This window comes from Kogia breviceps, chromosome 5 (genome assembly GCF_026419965.1).
Source record: "Kogia breviceps isolate mKogBre1 chromosome 5, mKogBre1 haplotype 1, whole genome shotgun sequence".
NCBI lineage: Eukaryota > Metazoa > Chordata > Mammalia > Artiodactyla > Physeteridae > Kogia > Kogia breviceps.
The window spans coordinates 69,189,781-69,217,022 of record NC_081314.1 but is presented as its reverse complement, the minus strand read 5'-3'; the positions used below and the strand labels follow the sequence as shown (position 1 = coordinate 69,217,022).

Here is a 27,242-nt window from a genome sequence, read left to right as displayed (position 1 = left end):
CTGTGTTAGAACCTATAATACTTTTTTACCCTCTTGGCCCTCATCTGTCCCACTCCTTACCTCTCTGCAGCTCTAAGCATCTCCAGGACAGTGACAATCTTACTCATTTTTGTAATCCCATTGCCTAGTATAGTGACCGGTTCATGGGAGATGCCCTGTAAATATTGGCTGAATTGATTTGAAATGGTGAGGGTTTCTGAGCACAAGCCTCCCAGGACAGGATTGTTTTGAATTTATCATGCCAGTTCCTGCCTCCTTGTATTTATTAAGATTGATGGCAAAACCCGTTGAAAGGCATCTGGCTCTAGGAGCCCCAGGAGATTCTGTCCGCTCTGGCCCACCCCAGGCAGACGGGCCTTATTAAGGAGATAAAACTGTTTATTATGTTGGCAGTGCCCAGACTTGCTTCCCACAAAAGCTGGGGCAGTTCGCCATTCAGTGCCATCATATCGTTGAAATGGTGAAGGCTGAACTGAGAGCCATGCACCTCTCCAACACTTCCAAGGAGGCTGCTTCATGGGCTCATTTTCCCTGGGAACAGTCTCCTCTACGTACAACCAGAGTCTTTCAAAGGCTTTGGGGTTGGTCCTGTCTGGATGTGATGGGTGGGAGTGCAGCCCAGGAAGTCACCTCTGGACAGGCAGAGTCCTGGGACCTGGAAATGCCAGAGGCTGTTCTCCAAGAATGTCTGCGGCACATTGCAGGATGGAGTACCACCAATGCTGTAACTTGGGAAAGAGAAAGTTGTGAGTCCAATGTGAGGGTCATGTGGAAACCCAACAGAAGAATAAGCTGCTAAGACATAGTTGGGAGTTGCTGAAACAGGTCACAAGAGGAATTGGGAAACTGGCTGAATGGTTATTAATAACAAAAAATAATTACTATGTATTAGGAAACTACTGATGTGCCAGGTACAGTTATATACTTTATCTTCTGAATCATCATGACAACCTGTGTAATAGGCTTGCACACAAAGAAACTGAGGCTCAAAGGACTAAGTGGCTTGCTTCAGTTTCCACAACAACAAGCAAGTGACGAAAACGGGGGCAAACCCAGGCAGTGGGCCACAGTCTTCTGGTCTACCACGCTCCATTGCCAATATAGGAATGGAGGGTATGTACTAGGACGTCTCTTTTTTTTTTAACATCTTTATTGGAGTATAATTAATTGCTTTACAACAAAGTGAATCAGTTATACATACACATATGTTCCCATATCTCTTGCATCTCCCTCCCTCCCACCCTCCCTATTCCACCCCTCTAGGTGGTCACAAAGCTCCGAGCTGATCTCCCTGTGCCATGTGGCTGCTTCCCACTAGCTATCCACCCTACGTTTGGTAGTGTATATATGTCCATGCCACTCTCTCACTTCGTCACAGATTACTCTTCCCCCTCCCCATATCCTCAAGTCCATGCTCTAGTAGGTCTGTGTTTTATTCCCATCCTACCCCTAGTCTCTTCATGACATTTTTTCTTCTTAGATTCCATATATGTGTGTTAGCATATGGTATTTGTTTTTCTCCTTCTGATTTACTTCACTCTGTATGACAGACTCCAGGTCCATCCACCTCACTACAAATAACTCAGTTTCATTTCTTTTTATGGCTGAGTAATATTGTAATATTCCATTGTATATATGTGCCACATCTTCTTTATCCATTCATCTGTTGATGGACACTTAGGATGCTTCCATGTGCTGGCTATTGTAAATAGAGCTGCAATGAACATTTTGGTACATGACTCTTTTTGAATTATGGTTTTCTCAGGGTGTATGCCCAGTAGTGGGATTGCTGGGTCATATGGTAGTTCTATTTGTAGTTTTTTAAGGAAGCTCCATACTGTTCTCCATACTGGCTGTATCAATTTACATTCCCACCAACAGTGCAAGAGTGTTCCCTTTTCTCCACACCCTCTCCAGTATTTATTGTTTCTAGATTTTTTTGATGATGGCCATTCTGACCAGTGTGAGATGATATCTCATTGTAGCTTTGATTTGCATTTCTCTAATGATTAATGATGTTGAGCATTCTTTCATGTGTTTGTTGGCAATCTGTATATCTTCTTTGGAGAAATGTCTATTTAGGTCTTCTGCCCGTTTTGGATTGGGTTGTTTGTTTTTTTGATATAGAGCTGCATGAGCTGCTTGTAAATTTTGGAGATGAATCCTTTGTCAGTTGCTTCATTTGCAAATATTTTCTCCCATTCTGAGGGTTGTCTTTTGGTCTTGTTTATGGTTTCCTTTGCTGTGTAAATGCTTTTAAGTTTCATTAGGTTCCATTTGTTTATTTTTGTTTTTATTTCCATTTCTCTAGGAGGTGGGTCAGAAAGGAACTTGCTGTGATTTATGTCAGAGTGTTCTGCCTATGTTTTCCTCTAAGAGTTTGATAGCGTCTGGCCTTACATTTAGGTCTTTAATACATTTTGAGTTTATTTTTGTGTATGGTGTTAGGGAGGGTTCTAATTTCATACTTTTACATGTACCTGTCCAGTTTTCCCAGCACCACTTATTGAAGAGGCTCTCTTTTTTCTCCACTGTATATTCTTGCCTCCTTTATCAAAGATAAGGTGACCATATGTGCATGGGTTGATCTCTGGGCTTTCTATTTCTTTTTTCTTCCCATTGATCTATATTTCTGTTTTTGTGCCAGTACCACACTGTCTTGATTACTGTAGCTTTGTAGTATAGTCTGAAGTATGACGTCTCTTTTATACAGTGTTCAGCATGGGCTGTAGAGGCCTGAGCCTGGCTGATTCGGGGGTCCACACTGGTGGAGACCCATGACCCATTCCATAGCTTGTAAAGAAATAATGCTCTTGTCCCTCTTATGACCTACTTCTGGCTCTTGTATCAATGCTTGTGTCATTGCATTATACCATACCAGGATGGAGTTTCTTTCTCATGTATTTTTCAACATTATTCATTGTATCTGTTGTGGCCTTAAGAAGGACTTCTTAAAGTTGAGACAAGTGGCCTTTCCCAAGTCAATCACCACAAGAAAAGGCAGGAAACCGAGAAGGTGGGAGAAAGGATTCCCTGTTCCTCTAGGGCTCTTTCCTTTACTTGCATACGAGGCGACAATGAGCATGGATTTCTAAGGCATGACTTTCGATGCTGGATGGTGCCCAGCATATAAAGACTGAATGAAACCCAAAGCCATAATCTAAAGACCAAGGAGTATCTTGAGAACCAGATTATCTAGTTGCAAATTACTCTCTGTGTTTTTTCCTGCTACTATCTCTGAACACTGCATGAAGAATTGTTTAAATATCCCAGCCTACCCTCTGCTCTACAGAGGAGCTTTTAAGAGAAAAATTGTAGTTACGGCATTAAAGAGGAGTAGTGCCCTCTGAGGTCCTCATGAAAGGTGAATCTTTGGAAATGAGAGTTGGGCCGTGTTGTTTTTTCTGCCTCTCTCCATGTGGAGAATCTTCCTCCTAACTCAGCCTTGCGGGGAATGTCACTTAGGATCATTTTGACTGCAAGGAACAGAATGTGTTGAATCAAACAATAGGGAGATGCATTATCAGACATAACAGGAGGCCTGGGGTAGAGTAGGCCCCAGGCATGCTGCAATCCACATTTCAATGATGGCATCAAATACGCAGGTTCTTTCTGCATTCCACTCAGCTGCCCTCAGTGTCAGCTCCTACCCAAAACTGGTTTCCCTTGTGATTTTTAAGATGGCTGCTAATTGCAATCAGGACTACGTCTTGTGCATATCAAGAAGTATGATGCTACCTCAAGCATGGACTATAATTTCTTACACTTTCCACTCCTGGACCAGTAACAGACGTCAGTGGAATGCCACGCTGGTAATGGGTGGATGTCTGAATAGAATCAGGATTCAGTTGGGAAGTTCAGTTAGAAACCAACAGAATCTGCTGCAGAGAGTCTGGATATTATTTTATTTTACCATGGAAAGTGGCAATTTCCTTAAAACTGGCCTTTGCTTCTGTGGTTTGCTAGAATTTAGGGGCTACTCCTTATATCGCGACTGAGAGCCAGGTGGGGATGCAGGGATACTGCTGCCAGGTATACACAGTGCCAAAGCCTCACACCACAGGTGACTTTTTGTTTATGGCTAATCTCTGAGTCACTGTCCAGAGTTTCAAGGGGCTGCAGCTACAAAGGGCTGACCCTATCCTCATGGAGACAACTGGGATACAAAGGAAACCCTTAAAATTGTGGGTCTGGAGAATTTCTAGGTACCAACATGTACCACTGTCTTATGCAAACCTGTCCAGACAAAGACTTCATAACCTGTGGTCCTAGGAAACTGTATTCATGGTCTGGAAGTGCTGAGTTGGGCCCTTTGCTTCCCGGAGGCCGTCGAAGATTTCATTTGACCTTTTCCCTGCACTGCAGTTAATGTGGCCTTAAAAAAACTAGAGATTCCACATCTGGAACCCCAGCCCTCTTTCCCTTCACTGAATGTTCATCTTCTAAGTGTCTCCCAAGAACCAGGCACCAAGAAGGAATGATTATTTACATACTCTTCTACCTTCTTCTATTACTCACCCATGCAAGGAAGTAAGGGATCATATCAAAGCCAGACACTTTAGTGAATCTCTGATTTGGGAGGTACTGCTGGGAGCATGGGGGTGATGGACGGAGGAGTGCTTGGAATATGAGCTGCACATGCTTTTGTGGGGAAGGGGTTCTGTGGAGCATAATAAATGATAGGAGTCATTATGGGTCAAGGCTACACTAAAACAGCCTTGAAAATAGCTACTCGCCAAGGGAAGCCCATATGTCATACTAGTTAACGTAGATCATGCAGGGTAGAGGTTTCCTCTATCAAGTATCCCATATGTCATTCCTGACAGGTAAGAAGGCTGCTGAAACTCAACAGAAGGCAAGCCTGGTGTTGACTGGGGAACCGTGGAGAGCTGCTGTCAAGGCCACTCTATGTGACTCTTCATCTGGCATGCTCTCACTTCAGAGAGGCAAACAACATATTGATTTTCTTCACGAGTGGTGTCTCAGTGACTAAGTCAGCGGCAAAGCTGCCAGCACCATGTAAGCAGCCCGGATCAGGATGGCGGAGGTGGGCATGTGGCACGTTAAGTACATACTCCATTCTGTGTATACTGGTTTTTAAAAACAAATAGCATGAACTTCTGCAGAAACTGTGTGAGTGTAAGTATGTGTGTGGGGCAGGGGGGGTATGTACCTATTAGAGGAAATGTGTTACAGTTTGTGGACCTGAGAGTGTTTCTATCAAAACCATTTCTATCGAAGCTTCAAAAATTTTGCGAGGTCTCAGAGTCCTGTGACCTGGGAATGGTGGGTACTGGCTGTATCTGGTGGGATTCTGGCCTGGGGGACTGCCAGAGCCAAGGAACACCCTGCGCTGGGCAGGCTGGGAGGGAGCTATGGACTTTTGCTTCTCCTCATGGCAGTGGGCTACCCTGAGACAATCTGGATAGGTGTTTGGTGTTCTAGGAAGGAACTTACCCTCTGCCAATGCTGGGCCTGGAGCCTTCCCCGTGTGCACTGGCTCCTCATACTTTGAGAAGTTCAACTTAAGCCTAAATGTTAAAGGGTAAACCACCATTCCCTCTAAGGCCACCACCACACCCTTCTACCTTCATCCCTGCCTCCTCCTCTGGAATCACCTCCCCTCCATCTTTAACCGCCATCACTACCATTCCTGCCACCCTGTCACCTCTACTCCTCCCCCACCACCTTCATCTCCAACCACCATCACCACCACTTCCACCATCATTGGCCACTGCCACCTCCTCTGCCACCATCAGCACCACTTGCACCTCTTCTACCACCACCAACACCATCACCACCACCTTCATTGTTACCAACAAGCCACCACCTCCATCATCATCCCTACCTCCTCCATCAGGACCACCAGCACTGCCACTGCTATTACCGAAACCAAACCGTCTCCTGACCACAACCACCACCCAACCTGGACGCTTATCCTGTAAGCCTGCTCATTGTTGGGGTCACACCCCACTTGTTACTATTTCTTACCATTCTTCCCTTTGTAAAAATTCTTACATTCTATAAATCTCCAAGCACAGACCAGAAAACTGTCTAGTTTAGCTACTAGAAATTTAATGAATCAGGGATTTGTATTAAATGACCGACCAATGCTTTGCCAGCTCCAAGGTTCTTTGGTAGGTGTGTGTGTCTGTCTGATTATGTGTGCATACTCATCCGTATCCATATGCACGGAGGCGGCCAATTCAGTCTGGTAATCATCTGTCTTTCCAGGAGAATTTCTGATAGAGCCTAGATTTAGAGTGTGTAGAAGGAGACAAGGCACAATGACCACTGTGCACGTGTAAGCCCCGCCAAGCTCATGCCATTCAGCACTACCTTAAAAACCAGTGATGTGTCCCAGGAACTCTGGCTCACGGCAAAGCTTGGGGGCTGCATGGCATAAAGGAAGAGTCATCGTCGAGAATTAGAAAAGACTGGTGTTAAGGAGCGTTTAGGCCTCCTACTCACTGAATGCCCTTAGGTGAATCACTTTTCCTCCTCTTAGCTTCAACTTCCTCTCCCTGTAATGGGAACAATTTTACCCACTTCCTAGTATTACTGAGGGGACTAAAAGAAAAAAGAACGTGTGACAGTACCTGATGCCAGCCTGGAACACAAGGGGTATTGGCTCCTGCCTTTGCTCCCCCACTGCTCCGACTCCCTGAAGTCCTCCATTGCTTGGGGAGCACCATCCTTGGTCCAGTTCTCTGAGACAGTGGGCTTCCTGTTCTCAGTTCTATCTCAAATGGCTCTGAAGAAAGAACACAGTGATCCTGTAAAATGTCACTGAATCAGAAGTTCTGCAGCTTTGCCAACAATCTGGGGGAGAGGACTTTAGAGCAGCTACTGGGAGAAAGTGAGAGGACACAGTCCTGGGCTTAAGCTCCTGCTGGGGACAGACGGTGGGCCTTCCATCTTTTCTGCCTCTTTAATGTGGGAACACACCACACACACACACACACACACACGCACGCGCGTGTGCGTGCGCAGAGGCCCATCCCACTGTTGGGGCAGAGGATAAGGGCAAGCAGGAAATGGGATCTGAGTCCCCAGAAGCCCAGAACTGGTGCCCATGGGGTTTGGTTGATTCACTGCCCACGTCCAGATGACTCTGCCCAGGCGGTGACTCCCACTGCAGGCCTCACCCCAGAGCATACAGATGAGCAGCCTGACAGCCTCCCTGCCAGGCCCCTTAGCAGGTTGTTTTGCTCCACTTCTCTCCCTTCGGACTATGTCTCTTGCCAACCTTTAGCCCAGGTCTCTCTCTCTCTCCTTCCCCTTGGCCTCAGCAATGGGGGCTGGCAGGCCAGGAGGCCACTTCTGTGGCCTTCAGTCCATCTTCTTCAGTCCATCCACTTCAGTCCATCTCTCAATGGCGCCCCAGCGCAGGCTGGGGCGCCATTGAGAGATGACAGCTTGGTGACAATGACCTCACCTCTATCCCAGCTGCTAGCACTGTCCTCGAAAGCCCAGGGTCAGCTCCCAGAAGCAGAGCCAGCGAGCCAGTTGGGTCTGCCTCTTCAGCAGTCATGATGCTTCCTGGAAAGTGCCTTTTTATTTCCTTTTTAGCTCATAAGACTCTTCATGGGAATAAATTCCGACCAAACCTTGGGGTTCACGTGTTGGCATCTACTGGAGATGGAGACTTCACTAATACCCCGAGCCCTGGATTTGACCCCTGTTCTATCACATAAGGCTAGATGACTTTGGACCAGTGACTTATCCTCTTTCTTTATGCCTTTCTATCTTAATCTGTAAAAATAGGAATAATGACATCTGTTAAGAGAGCTGTTGTGAATTTAAATGAGATTATTTAAATGAGAGTTATTTTCTGGCACTTGAAGATTTCCCAGTGTTCTACAAATGTTAGCTAATGCTGCTCCTACTACAACCGCCTCCATCACTATAATTACTGTCACTATCAGCAAAGCTTGTTAGAAGAGTTAACACCAATCTCAAAGTTGAAATCAGCTTTAGTTACCATTTAATTCGCACTTACCATGTGACTACTCTGTGGGGTACCTTTGCTGACATTAACTAGTCTAACCTTCACAATTAGCCTATGCACTAGGTCACACAATTTTCTACCCGTTTAATGAGCAACTTCAGCGATAATGGTGGAGTCGGGAGCGGGGGGGTAATTTCTTAAGGTCCCAAGGACAATGAGGGAAGGGAAGGGAACTTTGCATATTCCTGATCCAGGCATTTATCGAGTTATTTATGCCTTGCTTCAGTCCAAAGAAGAGTTGAGGTCATGTGTCAGGCAGCAGAGTGCCCTAGAAAGTACAAAAACATCAAAACTGATGAGCTCTGGGTTGGAATCCCAGCTCTGTCACATACTAGTCAAATGACATGGGAATGTTATATAAAACCTCTGTGAGCTTCAGTTTCTACCACCCATTGAATTAGCTATGCAAATTGAAAGATATTCATTATCATCCCCATTTTTCTGATGAGTAAATCAAGAGTCAGAGATGTTGAAACTTTACAAAGTTTGCAAAGCTATTAGGTAAGTAAATAACAGAGCCAGATATTGGCCCCAATTTGAAATCTGATCTGATTTCAAATTCCAAATTATTCTGAGCTATCTAAATGGTGCCCTTCCCAAGTGCAGAGCTGGGATTCAAACATAGTACTGTGCTTCCTATCACTGTCATTTTTCTAGCAGCATTGGACTTAAGGGGAAAACATACCAGACATTCTGACTCCCCCATTTGCACCTGCGGCTCCCGAATGACTAAATAACTCAAGCCCTTCTTTCAAGAATAATTAAAGGGCTTCCCTGGTGGCGCAGTGGTTGAGAGTCCACCTGCCGATGCAGGGGACACGGGTTTGTGCCCCGGTCTGGGAAGATCCCACATGCTGCGGAGCGGCTGGGCCTGTGAGCCATGGCCGCTGAGCCTGCGCTCTGCAACGGGAGAGGCCACAACAGTGACAGGCCCGCGTACCACACACACACACAAAAAAAAGAATAATTAAAAACTATACTGCCTTCAAAGTGAAGAGGGAGAAGATGGACTAGTGGAAAGTGAGGCAGCCTGGATTATAGCTTGAGTTACTGGTTTCTTTTTCCTTCATCCGCCATTCCATGTACCATTGCAGTCTGGCATCTGCCCCAACACACCTTGGGAAAATGCTCTCCTAAGGTTATCAGTGACCTCCTGTTGGTCAATCTCAAAGGCCTTTAAAATTTTTCCATCATTTGGTACCAAATATATACAAACAACCTGCTACACAAAGGCACTGTGGGAGATGATTCAACGTTTAAAAGGTGCCAGGCCTCAAACCCAGTACAGTCTGTGGTGGGGAATGACAAGAAGAAAAATAAGCGGAATGCAAGGCAAAGCATGAGACGCAGATGCACAGACAGCTCTGGGTGTTATCCTCACCTGTCCTCCCTTCCACCTCCTGCTCCTCACCCTACCCATCTTCTCTGTGTGATCTTTCCACTCCCACGAATGAAGCTACCTGCCCCCCAGCACCCCCAACAACCACTCCCCCTTCAGCATCTCCCTAATTACACCCTGATCACTCAGTTGCCACTTTGATGGCCTTCAAAACCAACACGTTCAAAGCTGCACTCACCATTCCTGCTGCCAGCAGGCTTTTCCTGCAGAAATGCATCATTGTTCACCCTTAACGCTTTTCTCTCCCTGGTCTCCCAAATCTCATCAGTCTCCAAAATCCTTTCAAATCTTCCTCCTGGATAGCCCTTGAACACATCCGCTTTTCTCATCTCTACAAGTCACTTGGTATATTTCAGACCACCCTGTCTCTTGCCTGGAGTGTTCAGTCAGCCTCCCAGCTGATCGCCTTCAGCTCTTTAGCACATCTCTCATCAGCTGTCCACACTTTATCAGAATGATCTTTGTAAAGGCAAACTTTGATCTTGTACTTTCCATGTTAAAAATCCTCATAATCTTCACCATAGAAGTCAAAGTTAAAAATCCTCATAATCTTCACCATAGAAGTCAAAACTCTTATGCCTGGCCCACAAGGCTCTTCCAGGCCTGACCCCACCTTCTCTCTCATCCCTTCTCATCTCCCACTCCACACCCTATTATGGTCCATAACTAAAGTGATTGAATAGTTTTTCATCCAAATCCGAATACTCATGAGAGTGAAATGAGGCCCTAGTTATAATTAACCTGAGACCAACTGGGATTCCCCAGGGCAAATTGAGACGTTTGACCATCCAGACCACAATGGCCACCTCAGACCCCAAATCTAAGTAAATTTTTTTCTCTTCCCCAGAGCTAACAGGCAACTTCTCTGTGTCTCTTGGCTCATGTTTTCAGAGACAGAGAATTCATTTGTCCCAGCTCTTCTTTTTAATGCAAACCTAAGTTATAGCCCCTGGCCAGCCTCCAGACTGGGTGGCTGCCCTTAAGTCAGTTGACCAGGATGGGCCATTCAGGGTGTCCATGCGGGCTGCCTCAGGGCATAGTACATGGCCAGGCTCACACATTCATAGTCACTCACTGCAGCAAGGACTGTGCGTAGGGACTCCCTTAGAAGTGCACGGGGAGGAGGGGAGTGAGGTTGGGGGGAAGGGAGAAAAGGGACCAAGATCTGGTAGCATCTTATCCCTGGTTCCAGCTGTTCATGAAGGCTATCCATTTCCCTGCTCTTTCTTCAGTTTGGTGATTTAGAGGTTTGGGTTGGTTTTCTATTTTGTAATAGAGTCTTGACGACATGGGACCACCATGGATAGGTCAGACCCCTCTTCCCCAGGACCCCCCATCAAATGTTGGAAGATAGCTCTTGGGTCCCCTGCCCCTGGGTCATTCCTCCTCGGCAGCACAGCACAATCCACTGCACTCTGTGCAACCCTAGAGTTCACAAGAGCCTCATCAGGGGCCACCTAGAGCTTTGCCTTTCTTTAATTGTTGGGCTTATCTGTAAGGTTTCCTTGGAACAAAGGATTCTGTAGTTTTAAAATATTTAAAGACAATTGCCCTGAGTTTTAGAACCAGAGCCCTTGTTGGGTTCACTGTTGTATCTTCAGTGTTTACAATAGGCTATGCATACAGTGGTATCAGTAAATGTTAGACAAATGAATGCATTATTGGGATCAAGTTCCTTTACCACCTGCTCTCCTCTGAAGGCACTGGCCTCTGAGTTCCCTGGACTTATCTTCTACACTTAAAAAACCCCTCCCCTTCCTTGGGAACATTTTCCTGGAGGTGACAGGCCTAGAATGGACACCACGAAGTTCATACCCCAGCCACCCTGCCCCACCTCTCCCAGTACTGCTAACCCATCAGCTGGGTAACTGGGAGGTAACCCCAGCTGAATTTTCTTCTTTCTCCCTTTCAGATGCTGGTGTGCTGTTATTCACTACTGGAAACAGCAGAAATCACTTTAGAGAGGAAGCCATCTGGTTCATTAGTCTGATTAAACTCAAGCAACGGGATCTGAGCACAGTTCATATGATGAATCGTGTGTCTTCTCTTTGGCCACAGTGAATTTCGCAGTGATTATTAATCTTGGGGCTCAGTCACCCCTCACATCTGCAAAATCATGTGGGTCAGAAAGAGAGGACAGGGCTATAGCCAGATGATGTCAGGATTTTCTGAATAGAAGGGGTTTGGTCTCCCCTCTCTCCCTCATTGCAGGCCTGGCAAAATCCACAAAGTATGCCAGGCTCCCCAAGTCTGTCAGAAAGATCTGGTCTTCAGTGACAGTGAGACTTGTCTTTAAAATCAGATTTTGCTGCTTATTAGCTGTGTGATTCTAGGCTCAGATTCTTCACCTGAAAGGAGGTATAAAATGTATTTTTAGAGGAGTCGCAAGGACCAGCAACTACTTAAAGCTCCAAATGTAGTGCTTCAGAATGTCTGGAGAGTAGACGGGAGTGGGCAGAGATGAGAAATGAGTCAGAACAAGGTAAGCAGGGACCAAGTCACAAAAGGTCTTATTGGATGGGGAAAGGAATTTACGATTTTACGTTGAAAGTATTGGGGAAATTGTAAAAAGAGAAAATCACAGGGCGGTGATATGATCAGATCTGCATTTGGGGATGCATGAGGAATCTGCTCTCTTGCAGCAGATGTGGAAATCAGCAAGGAAGCAAAACAAATCGTCACTGCTGAGGGGCTGAAGATGGAAGAGGGCACTGGAGAGGGAAAGTCCAACTGATCCTGAGGCTTCTGGCTTGGGTGGCTTTGCAGAGAGTGGGAGCCAATCTCTACGGAAAGGAGCACAAGTGGAGAAGCAAATTTATGGGACACAAGGAGACAACTTAATTCTGGGACATGCTGAGTTGGAGTTAATAGTTCAAATGTTCCATTTAATGCCATAAAATCCAATATGTTGGGGATATAGAGTTAGATCCTGTCTAAAGGGATCAGCTCCCCAGGCCCTATTTCTAGGAAGATGAACAGCCAAATGAGCCAAGACCAATCTGCTTATCCCTCCAGTCTGAAAGTTTTCCTGGGAGGTCCTTTTGGAGGCTCTAGCAGCCATGGCTGGGTCTAGAAATACTTCTAAGTTTTTTACCAAGAAATCTCACTTGCTGTGTAGAACAGCAAAACCTACCATTTCTTACTTTGCCCTCATCCTCCAGGTATGCTCCTGTGAATATACCTTTTCTCTGCTGGTTCCAGGGGTGGGAGGGGGAGGGTAGCAGCTTCAACAGGAGGGAAGAACAACTGGTTTGTGCTCCTGCTGAAAGAGGTCAAAGATGACCCCAGAGGATTGCTGCTCTTAGGAGGAAAAGTCACAAGGGTGGGGAGAATGGCAGGGATAAGCATAAGGAATAATGATAATCAGGGACAATAAAAAAGAACAAAAGATGACAAACAACCTACATACAAAGGAATCCCCAAACCTGTCTACAATAGGAGAGAAAAAGAAAATGGACCTAGTAGGTGCCTTCAGAAGGTGGGTCCTGTGATGGAAAGAGCACAGGTTTTATAGCTCCACAGTGTCAGGTTCAAACCCCAGGTGTAAGCATGGCTGTGTGACATTGGCTAAGTCATGGAGGCTCTCTGATGCTCAGTTTCTTCACCTGTGAAATGTACCGTAGAATAGTAATACTTTCCTTGCGGGGTTGGGGGGAGAGTTGGCCCAGTAAGGTGAGCAGTTCAGGGGAGGTGATGGATTTGTTTCTGTAGTTGTTACTGCTGTGATCACCTCCATTGCCCTCCTTCCAGCTGTCCTTGGGCTGGTTCTCTCTGCTTCACAACCACAGGAACGGCCCTGCATCCCCATGGGGACCCAGACCTGAGGGACCCTCTCTGGCCACAGCCCGGGTGGACACTGAATGCAGGACATCTTCACCCAAGGAGCTCCAGAGGCGCCTTTTGGTTTGTGGAAAAATGAGGTTTGGCCTCAGCTTCCCTGGAGTTTGAAGACATCTGGTGATTATGAGAGAGGCAATGAGGTGGAATGAGGCTGGGCCTCGCTGTCTGACAGAACCGCACCTGCCTCCTGCCCGCTGCCCCCCCAGCTCTGTGACCTTGGGTGCCTCACCTAACTCTCCTGAGCATCAGGGTCCTTGCCTCCCCCTTGAAGGGCTGCTGTGAGGATGAAATGACACAACCCACAAGAGTGCTGGCACATGACACGTATTTTCCTTCTGCCTCTTCCTTTCTTCTTAATATCTTTGAGATTCTTGACAAGACCAGAAATTTAAATATAAAACTGCATAGGGCTCAGTGATATAAATCAATCTCTTAAATGACTATTAAATGTAATTGTCAGCAGAAGAGAGCAGAAAACCCAGCATCCAGAATGCAACAAAATAAGCTGACTCTGACTTCATGGATGGATGGAAAACTGGCCAAGTTCCTATTCTTCCCCTTTTCTTTCTTTTCTTTTTTTTTTTTTTTTTTTGATGCTGCAGAGATGAAGTAACACCAATACCCAGGCTGAGGAAGAAAATCTCCAAATATATTTATGTTTTGAGTTTCATACAAGAAGCAGACAGCCATCTAGAACAAAGCAGCCCAATGATGCTTATGCAGCAACTCGGGTTTTGGAGCTCAAATTGGGAACTTTTCTCCATCTCCATTCACCACCCAAAAGCAAAAGGATAAAGAGCACATTTCTGCTGTTTATTTCTATACTAAACAATCAGGAAAAGATCATGGAGTTGAGGTCCAAATTTCTATCAATTTTAATGACCAAGCATGAGGCAGTAAAGAAATCTAAAGCTCGCAGTATGTGCTTCAAGCTTTGCCTCAAGACCCAAGGAGGAAGACAAGCTTACTCCGCAGTGACAGTGATATTTCTGGGGGAAATATTTGAGAAGAACTGTGTGGGCAGCAGTCTCTACCTTCTTAGCCTCATCACCCTTAGGAGACCCACCGTCAGAAACCAGCTCCCCGGTTCTCCACACAGTGGCACACCTCATCGCTCCTAGAGACTTGGTGGGGCTTCTGTTGAGGGACCCAATGGAGGGCAGCAGTCACTGTGAGGGTCTGAGTGGAGTGTTTACCCAGGAGGCTGGTGAGGTAAGGGTAGGAAGGTAGGCAGACCATTCACATGGTAGAACCAGAAGCTAAGCTGAGGCTCTTCCTCCTCCCTGTGTTAGTTTCTACCATGCATCAGGTATGGGGTGGTATGGTAGGTACCTGCTACTAAATACTTGACAAACAGCTCTGGTGAGAGTGGGGCAAGGATGCCTGATTTAGAGCAGCATTTGCTGTAAATCACAGTGGCATAAATACTCTCACTGTGGCTGATTTCAAACTACCAACATGTTGTCACTGAGCACAGAATTGGGAAGCGATGCACACCACTGTCTCCAATACACCACTGGGTAGGCCCCTGGGACCACCCCTGGCAGCAGGTGTCAACAGGTCTCATGTGTCACAGGAGGACAGACAGAAGACCCTGGCTAGCTTTGAAGACACAGATAAGGCATCATCACCTACCTCTGAGAAGTCTCATTCCAGCCCCCTCCAGCCACCTACCCCAGCTGGATGCCCTGTGCCTCTCTCTCCCAGATCAATTGTGAGGCCATGGTGTCATCATTTGTCCACACGCCAGTCCTCCCATTAAACACAGGCCCATTCTTCATTTCCACACACCCAGCACCTAGCAGAGTGCCTGGAAAAAGTAGGCTCGTAAAGAGCGTTTGGTCACTAAAAGTGTATTGGATGGACACCAGAATGAATGATGAGTGGATGTCTGGGGGCAAAGAGGAGGAGGAATGCGGAAGCTGCCATCAAGCATCTGCAGAGATGTCCTATAAAAAAGGGATGCATTTTATTCTTGAGGATACCAAGGCAAGATCAGGACCAACAAGAGGAAGTGGCAAGAAAACAGGTTTAGAGTCTCTTTGAAAAAATAAATAGAGCTCCTAGACCCTACAAAGCCATAGAATGCAGGGTCCTCCCTGTCTTCCACTTCTCAATTAGCATCTCCTGCCCCTCACCCACTTGAAAAATGGCCCTGGTCTATTCCCCCTGCCTCCAGCCCTGCCCCCATACCCCAGCACAGGGAGAGGAGTTTTTGCTGTTGTCACAAATACTGAGGGAACATCTGCTGGTGTGCATGCCTAGGCCAGCAGAGGTGGGGATTGCTCAAAGCAATGGAATATCTATAAATAAAGAAAAAGAACTCCCGGTGGGTGCTTGGGATCTTTCTCATCCTTCCTCCACCAACTGCTTGATTCTTTTCCCTTTAGACCTTAATCCCAAAGGCCCCTTCTCACCACCAATTCCTTCCCTGGGTGGTCGGTAATTTTTGCTCCACCTACTAGACTCAGCCTCTCAGGGACAGAGAGCAAGACTCCTGTCTGAATCCCCGGTGCCTACCATAGCATCTGGTACACTGGAGGTGCCCAAGAAGCATCTGTTAAATGAACAAATTCACAAATGAGAAAAAAAGTCCACTTCCTACACCTGTAGTTCATATATCCCAAACTGGCAAAACTCCCAGAACACCTAGAAACAATTTGCAGATGAAGAAAGCCACGAAGCTAGCTAGAGTTCTGTGAGGAGGAGATTTGGGAAAACTCAGAGTCCCCCAAAGCACATCCTTCTAGGGCTAACTGTAAAAATCTTTTTCTCAGAGATAAATAACTACAAAAACTGTAAAATACAGACAGTTCCTTACTTAGGAACATGTTGTGTTCTGAAAGTCTATTTATGAAATTGTTGTTTGAAATTCTGAATACACTTTTTCATGGACCCACGTTAAGAAAAGTAACTGACAATGTAGCCCTAACTGGAGATATTTGCAAAGGAAAATAATAAGAAGTAATAAAGCTATACTGTGAAGGGAACTTTTTCTTTTAAACATCATAAAATAGACATATGGAATGTGCCAAACTGTACAATAGCCTTTGGACCAGGGGTAACACTGGGAGGCAATAAAATGAAAATTTAAATGGTTTCTCTTTATTTATTATGGATGCTGATAACTTGAGAAAAAGCCAGTTTCATCTGGAACAGCTGCAGTTGAAAGGGATCCCTGACAGGAGCTTAGCACCTGCTGTGGTGCTCAGATTTCAGGGTCCAGGTGAGTCACCCTTTAAAGATGCAAATTTCCAGCCTCTGCCCCCAGGGAGGCAGATTCAATGGGTCTGAGATAGAACCCAGGAATATGCATTTTACCAAGCACTCAGGAGAGTCTGACCCAGGTGATTTGAAGACCACACCCGGAGGACTGCCAGCTGGAGAGGAAGGCACATCACCTCAGCTAAGCTTAAGTCTATCGCCTGAGACTGTGTCTCTTTGGTATAGCGCCTCGCCCCTTTTTCTCCTCCTATTTCCTTGCAGTGGTAGAAGAAGGTGGCCAGTGACTATCTGTCACTTCATGAGATATGTATGAGTTTACGGTTAAGAGCATATGTCAGAGAGATGAAAGAAACTATCAATCATTCAATAAAAATTGAAGGCTGAGATTCAGCTGGTATGCTGGTGATTAAAATAACAAAAACATTATACCTGTTGGAAAATAGCTTCCACCCTGAGTATCACATCCTCCCCAGTACTTCCCTGCCAATAGCAGGTCCCAATTAAACTCTCTGTAGAATGGGATTAATAACATCTCCTTTGTAGAATTAATGTGTGTGTGTGTGTGTGTGTGTGTGTGTGTGTGTGTGTGTAAAGTGCTAGATACATAAGTATTTAACAAATGGTTATTTATTTCTATTATCATCTTGCTCAAAACTACTTGGAGAAGACAACGTCAAAAAATACAGCCAGGCAGCAATAATCCAGTTTTATATCATACAGTTCGATTTGTTCACAAGTGCTGTAGAATGAAAATTCAAGCACGCTCAGTGTGGGAGACAGACACTCACACAGAGGAAGTGGGGAGTGTACTCACCAAGGGTTCTGGTTTCTCTTACCAGCTCCACTGCTTAATGCCTGGGTGATCTTGAGCGATCAAGTCTCCAGGGTAAAGTGAGGCTGAAGGTGCTCTCCTCACACGGCTCTCAGGAGGGTGAACTAGGAACCCACCACAGTGCCTGGCACAGGGTATGTGCTCAGCGACTGGTAGCTCTTTAGAAGATTTGAAAGTGGGGATCAACTTTCCCTCAGTGGTAGAACCTCAGGGACAACAAGGAGGTCTTCTTTAAATTCAATCCAATATTATTCTTTTTTTTTTTTTTTTTTTTTTTTTTGGCGGTACGCGGGCCTCTCACTGTTGTGTCCTCTCCCTCTGCGGAGCACAGGCTCCGGACGCTCAGGCTCAGCGGCCATGGCTCACGGGCCCAGCCGCTCCGCGGCATGTGGGATCTTCCCGGACCGGGGCACAAACCCGTGTCCCCTGCATTGGCAGGCGGACTCTCAACCACTGCGCCACCAGGGAAGCCCTATTCCTATTCTTATTATTATTATTTTGCGGTATGCGGGCCTCTCACCGTTGTGGCCTCTCCCGTTGCGGAGCAGAGGCTCCGGATGCGCAGGCTCAGCGGCCATGGCTCACGGGCCCAGCCGCCCCGCAGCATGTGGGATCTCCCTGGACCGGGGCACAAACCCGTGTCCCCTGAATCGGCAGGCGGACTCTCAACCACTGCGCCACCAGGGAAGCTCAATCCAATATTATTGATCCCCTACGATGCACAATACTCTCTGAGCAATAGGAAAATTATTAAGATGTAGTCTCAGGAACAACTGCTGTCCCAGGCATGGGCAGGGCAGTGGGTGTGAAGCACATGCAAGGAACCATAATAGGAGGCAGCCTGCTGTAAATACTAGGATAAGTGTTAAATAAATCTCAATGGGAGGAGAGGAGAGGGGATAATTAACTTCAGCAGACTGCGTTTAAGAGGTAGCACTATAGAAAGAGTAAGAGAGAGGAAAAAGGCAGCTCTCCCTGCCGTGGGAGGAGCCTGAGTAGGATACAGAGATGGGTGGGTCCAAGGTGTGTTGGGATGATGAAGCCAGTCAATGTGTGGACTGAGTCCTTGAAGGGCTTACAGAAAGTATAAGTGGATGAGTTCGCCGGGCCCACTTCATGGAGGACCTCACATGCCATTTTAGGGAATATCAAGGTTATTCTAAAGCAGAAACAACAATAATTCCATTCACTGAGAACTTATGTGACTGACACTGTGCTAACTTTTTTTTGCAGCTGCTTTAATTTTTTTTAAATAGATCTTTATTGGAGTATAATTGCTTCACGATACTGTGTTAGTTTCTGTTGCACAACAAAGTGAATCAGCCATATGCAGACACATGTCCCCATATCCTCTCCCTCTTGAGCCTCCCTCCCACCCGCCTCTAGGTCATCGCAAAGCACCGATGATGGCAAAGGAGCCGATCTCCCTGTGCTATGCTGTGTGAATTTTTTAATAGATAATTTCTTCTAAACCCCGTAAAAACTTATGCATAATAAGTATTATCATGTCCATTTTATAGATGAGGAATCTGAGGCCTTGAAGGCTTTTAAGCAGAGGGAGGGCTCTGGGGTGTCTGCCTTCAGAAAGTAATTCTGGCAGTAGGTCGGGAGAATGGATGAGAGAAGGGCCAGCACTTAGGGGCCCCCTTAATTTCTAACATATTGTGACATTTTGTCCCTCTAAACTGGTTAACAAGAGATAAAGAAGTGACAAGTATTTTTAAAAATGGACTGATTCTCTCAAAAGTTTTGTGAGTTGGCCAGGCTTTGAAGCACATGGTCATTTATGGAACTGGAAGCTTTTCTTCCCTGTGGCTCTTCCCAGGGGTCCCCAGAAAAACTTCCCCTTTAGGGGCAGCAGTGAAGAATTCCACAGCAGTGTAGAATTCCACAGCAGTGTCTCCTGACCAGACAAGCAGAAAACAGATCCAGAGTGATGTGAGTGAACCAAAATTAGCCTCTTTACAAGCTCATTAAAGCACGAAGTTAAGCATCCATTGCCCAAAATACAACAGGAAGGCAACAGGCTTTTCTCTCTCTCTGTCCCTACTTCCTCACACTTCCCTTCCCTTCCTCCCACCGGGCCTCTCTCAACAGGCAACAATCAAAGCAGGATCTTGGATGGGTGGGTGTCTCCTTCCTTTTCAAATAAACCCAATCAAAGTTCCTGAGAAATCCACTGTAACATTGCATAATTCTAGGCAGGGGGCAGATTTGCAGCCTGTTAGTCTAAAGTTCGCCAGCTCCTTTATTAAGTTTTCATGTTAAAATATTGCTATCCTTAGGGGTGTGGAGACAGTTACTGACCCAAATTGTTGCCTCCTAGGAAGCAGACCAGTGAGTAAGTAATATAATTGGGCTTTTTTTTAAAAAAGACAGACTGTCTTAGGGGAACAGACCATCTTTAATAACTATACATTTTTCGCACAGCAATTCTAAATATACAAAGCATTTTCACATATGCTTCATCATTTAATCATTACGCTATCCAGTGGTACAGGTATTGCTAGTTCCATTTTACAGAAGAGGAAACTGAGGCTTAGAGACACAGACCCAGGTCTTCCAATTCCATCTAAATGGTCTGTTTATTACTCTTAACCTCATGGCTTCTCTCTTGTGCTTTCCCCCCAAGTTTATCAGTTGTTATTGTGGTTATTTTTCAAGCTAGCCTTGGGGAGGTGGTCCCCCCCACCCCGGTTATGAGGCAGTACTTAAAAGTTGTTCAGTTGACAGTATTTAACACAGTAGCAGAGCCAGAAAGGGTTGTAGAGACCATTTCCAACCTCCTTATTTTACTTATAAGAAACCTGAGGCCCATAGAGGGGGTTGCCCTGCCTACATTCCCACGGCTGGATTCACTTGCCCTGTTCATGGCGAAACTGTGACCAGGAGCCGAGCCTCCTAGTTCTTCTGTCCCCATCCACAGCCTCACAGTTTCTTTCAAGCACAACCTTTACAACCAAAGCAAAGAGGAAAGCTAAAGTTAGGACTTTAATATCCATTCCCATCTTCTACCTATTTGATAAAATGGAAAGATCCTACTAATTATGAAATCATGAAATACTGGGTGGAAGGCAACTTGGAGATAATCTAGTGTAAGTTTTTGGTTTTGCAGGTGAGAAAAGTGAGGCCCAGAAAAATGAAGCAAACTGATCCCCCCAGGCAGGGTCCTTACTGAAGCCAGGTCGCCTGGTCCCCAGTCACTGACCCCACCTCTGTGACCTCAGCTATGTGCTGCATCACGCGCAGTTCCCCCAGCTTGTCAGAGACTTAAAGCTCTCCAGACACAGGTACCTGACGCAGCCCCAGCTTTGCCTTGGCAATAGAGATCAGGCATCAGCTGCTGGCTTGGATGATGTGTTCCCAGAGCAACATGGCAAGTGTGAGCTGCCAACATTGAAGTCTCTGGGAATGTAAAGTGTTGAGCCAGTTAAACATCCAAAAATGCCCTGTCTCTCAGAAACAGGGGTGACTCATCAGAGTGCTTGGTCACCAATGGGAACAGCATTAGAGTGGCCACGGAGGCTAAAGCCCACGCTCAGAAGCCTCCAGCCCTTTCCTCGCAGTTCTCCTCTCCAACCTGGACCCAATGCAGGTGCCACTGGGAAGCCCAGAACTTCCCCCTCCCTGAAACCCCCCTGGACTCTTCAAGTTCGGAGGAGGTCTCCCTTCTCACGCCCTGAGAATCTGCTCTATACAACTCGACACTTAATTTTATACTGTTTTTCATTGCTCCTTAATCGTTTTGAGTGTTTGTTTTATAGCCGCCATGGGTTGCAAATGCTCTGGGGTTGGGGGGAAGTAAGCTTCCTCCTCTGTACCCTGCAGTGCATCTCCCAGTGTCACCCAAGAGCAGAGGTGTGCTCAGGGCTCACAGCTACTCCTGCTTCAGACTCTTTCCACTTTACCTGCATTTGCACTTACAGCAAATGCTCGATAAATCCTCACTCATTTCACTGGGGCTTCAGCATTTTCGAAGACAGAGTTCAGCAGCCAGGGACTCTGTCAGAGCACGCCAAGCCTCTGTGCAAACTAGAGAAAAGGCAGGACACTGGCTCTGCCACGCTGCATGGCTGGGCTGGTGGGGCCTGGGCTTCAGCCCCTCACTGGGCGCCCTGTGCAGTGAGCCACCTGCACCCCTGGGCTCTGGTTCCTCACCGAGGCAGCAACACGACATCTCTGCCGCCTGACCCCCCTCGGCTCTCCATTCTGACGGGAAGCCCTTACCCAGGGAAGCTGGCATCAGAGGCTTCCCAGCCCCTTCCCTGTCAAAACCAAACGAGAACAACAAAAAGCACATATCTTCCAAAGTTCCTCGATACTCATAGCCTGAAGTCTACACTGCTGGAAGGGCACTTAGGGACCCTCTACAACAGGGTCCCAACTTCCTTTCTTCTACTGTATGGCCCAGAACTCACCATGAGTTGTCTTCCTTCTGTGCTTTCACTTTCCCTCAGCCTAGGTTGTCCTGTCTTGCTGATCTGTGTGTCAGATTCCTACTCTCCTCTCACATCCCATCCCAAACCTCACCTCCCCCATGAAGTCTCAATCAACATAAATATTCTTCTCCGTGCTTCTCCCTACCTCCAGCCCCCTGCCTTCCGCGTTGCTTCAACCTCTTGCACAACCCTTTTCCCACGTTATTTGCATGTAACCCAGTGGCCAGCTGTCTTTAAGTCCTCTGCCCACACAGGCTTCTCTGTACTCACCCTACATCCACCCAGATGCTGAACTCAACACCACCCTGAGTTCCCCAAAGGAATCCGCTCACAAATTGGGGAACAAATGCCTTTACAAATGACTTATCTCACAGTAAGTGTAGAGAGCAAGAACCTCATATTGAGACCCCTCTCCCCTAGCAAACTGCTTACTGATCTTTGCAAGCATTCCTATTCTCCAAATCCTTGCTTGGCAGCCCTGTTCTGGACGTTTCTCTCTCGTTACTCTTCCTCAGTGCACTCCCAGCCAAGTGTCTGCATTCTGTCTCTGCATGTCTTCCCCATTCCTCCCACCCAACTCATATCCTTCCTGTTCAAATAGGCAGAATAACTCCATGTTGCCCCAACCCCTACCTGCAAGCATGCATCCCCAGAGCCACCATGATGCCCGGCCAAATACAAGCTCTCTCTCAGTTTCCCCTTCTTTGGAAGGAGGCAGGATTAGACAGAACAAAATTGTTTTCTTGTGACATGTGTATAAGTGTGTTTTCCTCCACAGAGAATGTGGTTCAGAAGGCAAGGATTTTGTCTTCTACATCCACCCAACCTAGCACAGTGAAAATACATACAGTAAGTTTGAGACCAGCCTTCTCCTCTATCAGGGACAGGGACAGTTCTAAGCCCTTTCTGTCTCTTGCTTCCTCTTTCTTCCCAAGTAAGGCCCAGGACTACAGTCAGGGGAAAGTGCCTGAAGACACAGCAGGAGCTTAACAGACGGTCAAGAAATGAATGAGTCAGTGAGTGAAAGGAAAACAAGAAAAGATGAAAGAACTTTGAGAGCACCCTCACCAGGATTATTTCAGTCTAGCTGAAGGGAACTTTAAGAACCAAGCCAGGATGATAGATAGATGACAGGTGAATGGGAGGATGAAGTGTGAACATGAGGTTCTTGGTATTGGCACTGCCTTCACTATGCTCTAGAACCTTTGGGAAATCTCTGAGCCTCCATTTCTCATGTGTCCCTTCATCCTGTCTGCAGATGGCCCAATATGGACACTGACCATCAGGGTCCTCGGGGCTCTTTGACATTCATGTTTGAGGCTTCTTCCCCAAATTCCCAGACACCCAGGGCCCCTTGGTGCCTCTGCATCTGCCGAAAGTTTTTCTTGGCTGCAGTCCTGAGCCGGGGACCTTCACTGCCTGCTGGCAGAAAAGAATTCTCAGTTGTGGAAACTGGTAAACTCTACATATTTTACAGATTAGAGACCAAACTCCGGATGACTCTAAATGTGGTGTGAAATGGACAGAAGTCACCCTGCTGGTGTGACATGCCTGAGATAGTGTCATCACCACCACTGTCACCCCATACAGACCTGCAGGTCATGGAAAGAGTGGTGCCTTGGCCAATGTTGGCCCTCATCACTTACCCCTCACTCCCAGCCCCTTTTCTGTGCTTTTCTACATTTTAAAAGTAAGAAGGGGTCTATTTGCTGTGCAGGAAAACAGCCCATGGTCGCCTAAAAGCAAAGGAGAAAGGGAATTAACCCTCAGTCCTGAGACCTGATCCAGCGATCACAACCCAGCTCCGGTGAGCTGCGGCGGTTGCCACTATACCTGCGGAGGGAGAAAGCTTTTCAGATTGAACAGCCACCAATCCCCAGCCTCCAAAATGCGTCCCTGGGCAGGGGCAGTGATTTGAATGCTAGAGACAGTGCCTAGGGAACGGAGCGAATTTGTTGACTTTTAATTTTTTGTTTTTTCTTTGACTTGGTCGAGATAGTGAGGCAGCCTATGCCCTGGTTGAGATGTGGGTATTTGTCAAACCGTTGTCCCTGTCCCCTGAGTCAGCGGGCCTTTGGCCTCTCCCTGCAGGGCCCACCACTGCTGCATCCTCTCCAAACCACTCAGCCTCTAACTCTTCCTCCCAAACCGAAGCCCTATCCATGAGAAGTGCCCGAACCACCAAAGGGGCGCGGGCTCTCACGAAGCCCACCCGCATTCACGCGTGTTTGCGAGCGCGCGCGCGGGGGTGTGGCGCGTGTGCGCGCGCACGCGGTTGTGTGGCGGGGGGCGGGCTCTGCGCCCGCAGGCAGGGCTCAGCTCGGAGCGTGGCAGCCTGACTTGCCCGCTGCGAGGGGCAGGGCGCCGCAGTGCCGTAGTAGCGGGCAGCCGAGACGCACCGCTCGGGAGCCGCGGGTACCGGAGCTGACAGAGACCCCGGCGCTGCCTAACCCTCACCGGGCCGCCCGAGCTCCATCCCCCTCCCCGAGAAGGCTGCGCGAGCCGCAAGACGCCCAGACGCCAGCCTCGGTCCCCTTTCAGTCTCTCGGTTCATCTTTCCTCCCAAGTAAGGGAATAAACCCCAAGGAAAGAGCGCTCCGAAAAACCGCGCAACAAAGTGTTGCATGCTGAGGTAAGACCGTGGCCGGCGCGGTGGAGGGGGGCTCGGGCCGGGGGCGCGGGTTGCAGCAACTTGGAAAAGGGGAGCAAAGCGGGAGCCGGTCCCGTGGCCAGGGGACGGAGCTGCAGACAAGGCCTCGGCGCCCCCCCGCCCGCCCCCGACGATTCCACCTGCCACACAGCCCCTGCCGGAGGAGATGCCCCGCTGGCAGGGTGAGGGCACGGGGAGCCGCCCGCGGTGGCGCACCGGCTTCCTCTTCGACTGGGAGGACCTTCCGAACCTCAAAGGTGTGCGGGCGGGAGGCGTCCTGGCTCCACGCAGTTTGCTGAAGCAACTGGTCAGATTTCGCCCCTTCTAGACTTACCTTTGGTATTCAGTTCGCGCTCCAGGGTGCACAAGGGCGGCAAAGAGCGGGGACACTTTTTCTAACGTCTGGCCGCCAAAGCGTCTGACCGTCCCGCGGGGTTCCAGGACTTTGGGGCACTCCACAAAGCCCCCGAGCTAGGGGGGGCGTAAAGGGAAGCTGAAGAGAACGCGGAGACCTTTACAAATAGTAGCTACGGAAGGAGAGGAGGGTCAGAGAGAGAACGTCGGGTTGACCTGTTTAGTCTCTGACTCACAAGATGTGTGTTCCTGTGTGTGCGTGCATCTAGTATCACCTGTGGGGCTTTCGAAAACTCCACCAGTGCACTCATCCTGCACATTTAGTGATTTTCTTCCTCTAGACGAGTAGGGTAGAATTTAGGTAGGGGGCTGTGGAGTTCGAAAAAGACCTACAGGTGATTCTGATGCGCTGTCCTCATCCGTGCCATCACTGCAGCGGGAAGCACGAGACCGGAGCCAGGAGGCAGCTCCCAGGTGTGAGCGATCCAGGTGCGGGACTCAGACCTTCCCGCATACTCCCTCTTTCCCCACGGCAAGGCAGGAGGGTCTGCAGCAGCGCGCGGTGATTTGTGGCTGCGCCGCAGTGGCGCGCAGGAGAGCTGCGAACCCGCGGGCGCGTTCGCAGGCGGGCGCGGGGCGGCTGTCTCCTCCGGCTTCATTAGCATACGATGACCTCGCTGTCCCGGAAGAGGGCCTGGGAGGGCTGTTTGTCCTTCTTTCATTTCGGGACTTGCGGGAACGCACCTTGTTTGGGGAGGTGTGGACCAGGGGGAATCGCTGATGAGGGGCAGCGGTCAGGACACAGGGCTGGGAACTGCCCCTCGGGTTCGAAAGGGGGAGACGACGTCGCTATTTCGGTGCCTGGGATTTTTTGTTTAAAAAATAGCCCTCAGAGTCGCTTACTGGAGCACAGGGCATTCCTCGTTGTCAGCGAAGGGTATAAGATCATAGGGGGCAAGTGTCATCACTATTTGGACACACACACACACACACACACATACAATTTACCTTTGTGCTTTATGCCCCTCTCATTCCAGGGCCGTGTCCTAACGTGGGAAGGGACTTAGTCTTCTTAAAAAGGGCTGTACTTGCCTCCGTTCCGAAGGTAAATTATACTCGTCAAATACAGCGTCTGCCGCTAAGCTAACTTCCCTGCTGTACCTCCCATCCAAGTCTTTTCTTTACGGATCACCCTTAACGTTTGTGAATAGCACCATAGGCGTTATTAAAAGCATTTTTCTGGGAGGGGTGTGGGAGTAGGGAGCCAGTGGATGGGTCTTTGCCACCTTACAATCTCATGTCAGTGTTTGGTTCAGATCAACCCAGACATGGGGAGAAAATGATAAACAATCAGAGCATCTTGGAACCTAGACTTTTCAGAGGTAGGAGAGACTACTGAGGACATCTGTTCCAGCTCCCCCTCAAACCTCGCAGAGCTCCTGCAGCAGGTAGGGGAGGATCCCGCCAACCTTGCACTCCCAGAAGCCCCAGCTATGCTCGAGAGGCTCTGCTCAGGAAAGTACCCATAAAGCAGCAGCTCTTCCCTTTACTGCTGATCCCTAGAGGGGAGGCTGCCCCTACCGTTTTTGTTGTGGTAAAACTCTTTTTTTTTTTTTTTTTAATCTTATTGTATTGCAACACTATGATATAGTTTTTTAGTGTAAAGGTAATTCATGTTGAAGGTAGAAAATGTGGGAAGTTGAAAAGTGTGCAAGGAATCAAACCACCCACAATTGCACACATATCAGATTAGTGTGTAAAATATGTAAATGGCATAACATCCCACTTCTCCACACAAATAATTAGAACAGCCATCACTCCTAGGAAGGTACATCCCTATCAGAGCCCAGTTCAGCCAGCCCAGCCAAACAGTAACAGCTTCTTCACATACTGGCCATTTTCGAAGAAGTGTTTGTTTACACCAAGTATTAGAATTCCACTACTAAACCACCGTGGGAGTTGATACCTTTTCATATGTAACAGAGTTCACCTGCCTCACTTCCCTTCCCCATCCCAGCCGCTCCCGCTAGTGACTATGGATCATGCAATAAAAAATAAAGTGATACATATCATCCAAAAGAATGTCCTCAGGTGAAAAAAATGTGGCCACAGAAGAGAAACTGAATTAGGCAATACGAAAGGGGAAATTTTGTGGTAGAGAATTTTCCAGGTAATGGACTGGATGCTCTATGTGCGTTTCTCTTTCGATGCATCTTTATTCTGCTCAGATTGGTTGGTCTCAGAAATGCACCTGAAAGCTGTCTAGAGTTGTGCAGTGTACTTCCACATGTGACTATTACCATTTTCACTTAATTCATTAAAATTAAATAAAATTAAGATTTCAGTTTCTCAGTCACACTAGTCACATTTCTAGCACTTAAATGCCACATATGGCTTCCGGCTGCCATATTGGAGAATGCACATATAGAACATTTCCATCATTGCAGAAAGTTCTACTGGACAGTGCTGGTTAGATTGTAAGCTTGGTGCAG

At 47.5% G+C, this 27,242-nt stretch overlaps 1 protein-coding gene and 1 long non-coding RNA gene across 10 annotated transcripts in view; one reads left to right on the top strand and one right to left on the bottom strand.

Annotated features, from left to right (window-relative positions):
- Positions 1–24,997, bottom strand: part of LOC136794251 (uncharacterized) — an 89,356-nt gene extending 64,359 nt beyond the window's left edge. Inside the window, exons 1-2 of one of the 2 annotated variants that reach the window (XR_010840711.1) lie at positions 24,731–24,997; positions 6,600–6,754 (exon numbers count right to left, since the gene is read on the bottom strand). This is a non-coding gene — a long non-coding RNA (uncharacterized lncRNA). Of the gene's footprint in view, positions 1–6,599; positions 6,755–9,588; positions 9,674–24,730 lie in introns of those variants that run through there. The other variant, XR_010840712.1, reaches the window with a different exon arrangement.
- DGKG (diacylglycerol kinase gamma) overlaps positions 23,991–27,242 on the top strand; it is a 216,003-nt gene continuing 212,751 nt past the window's right edge. For 3 of the 8 annotated variants that reach the window (XM_067034176.1, XM_059063714.2, XM_067034174.1), the window contains exon 1: positions 23,991–24,378. The gene's annotated coding sequence lies outside the window, so the exon portion shown is untranslated. Of the gene's footprint in view, positions 24,379–25,787; positions 25,856–27,242 lie in introns of all 8 variants that reach the window. The other 5 variants (XM_067034179.1, XM_067034178.1, XM_059063715.2 and 2 more) reach the window with 4 other exon arrangements.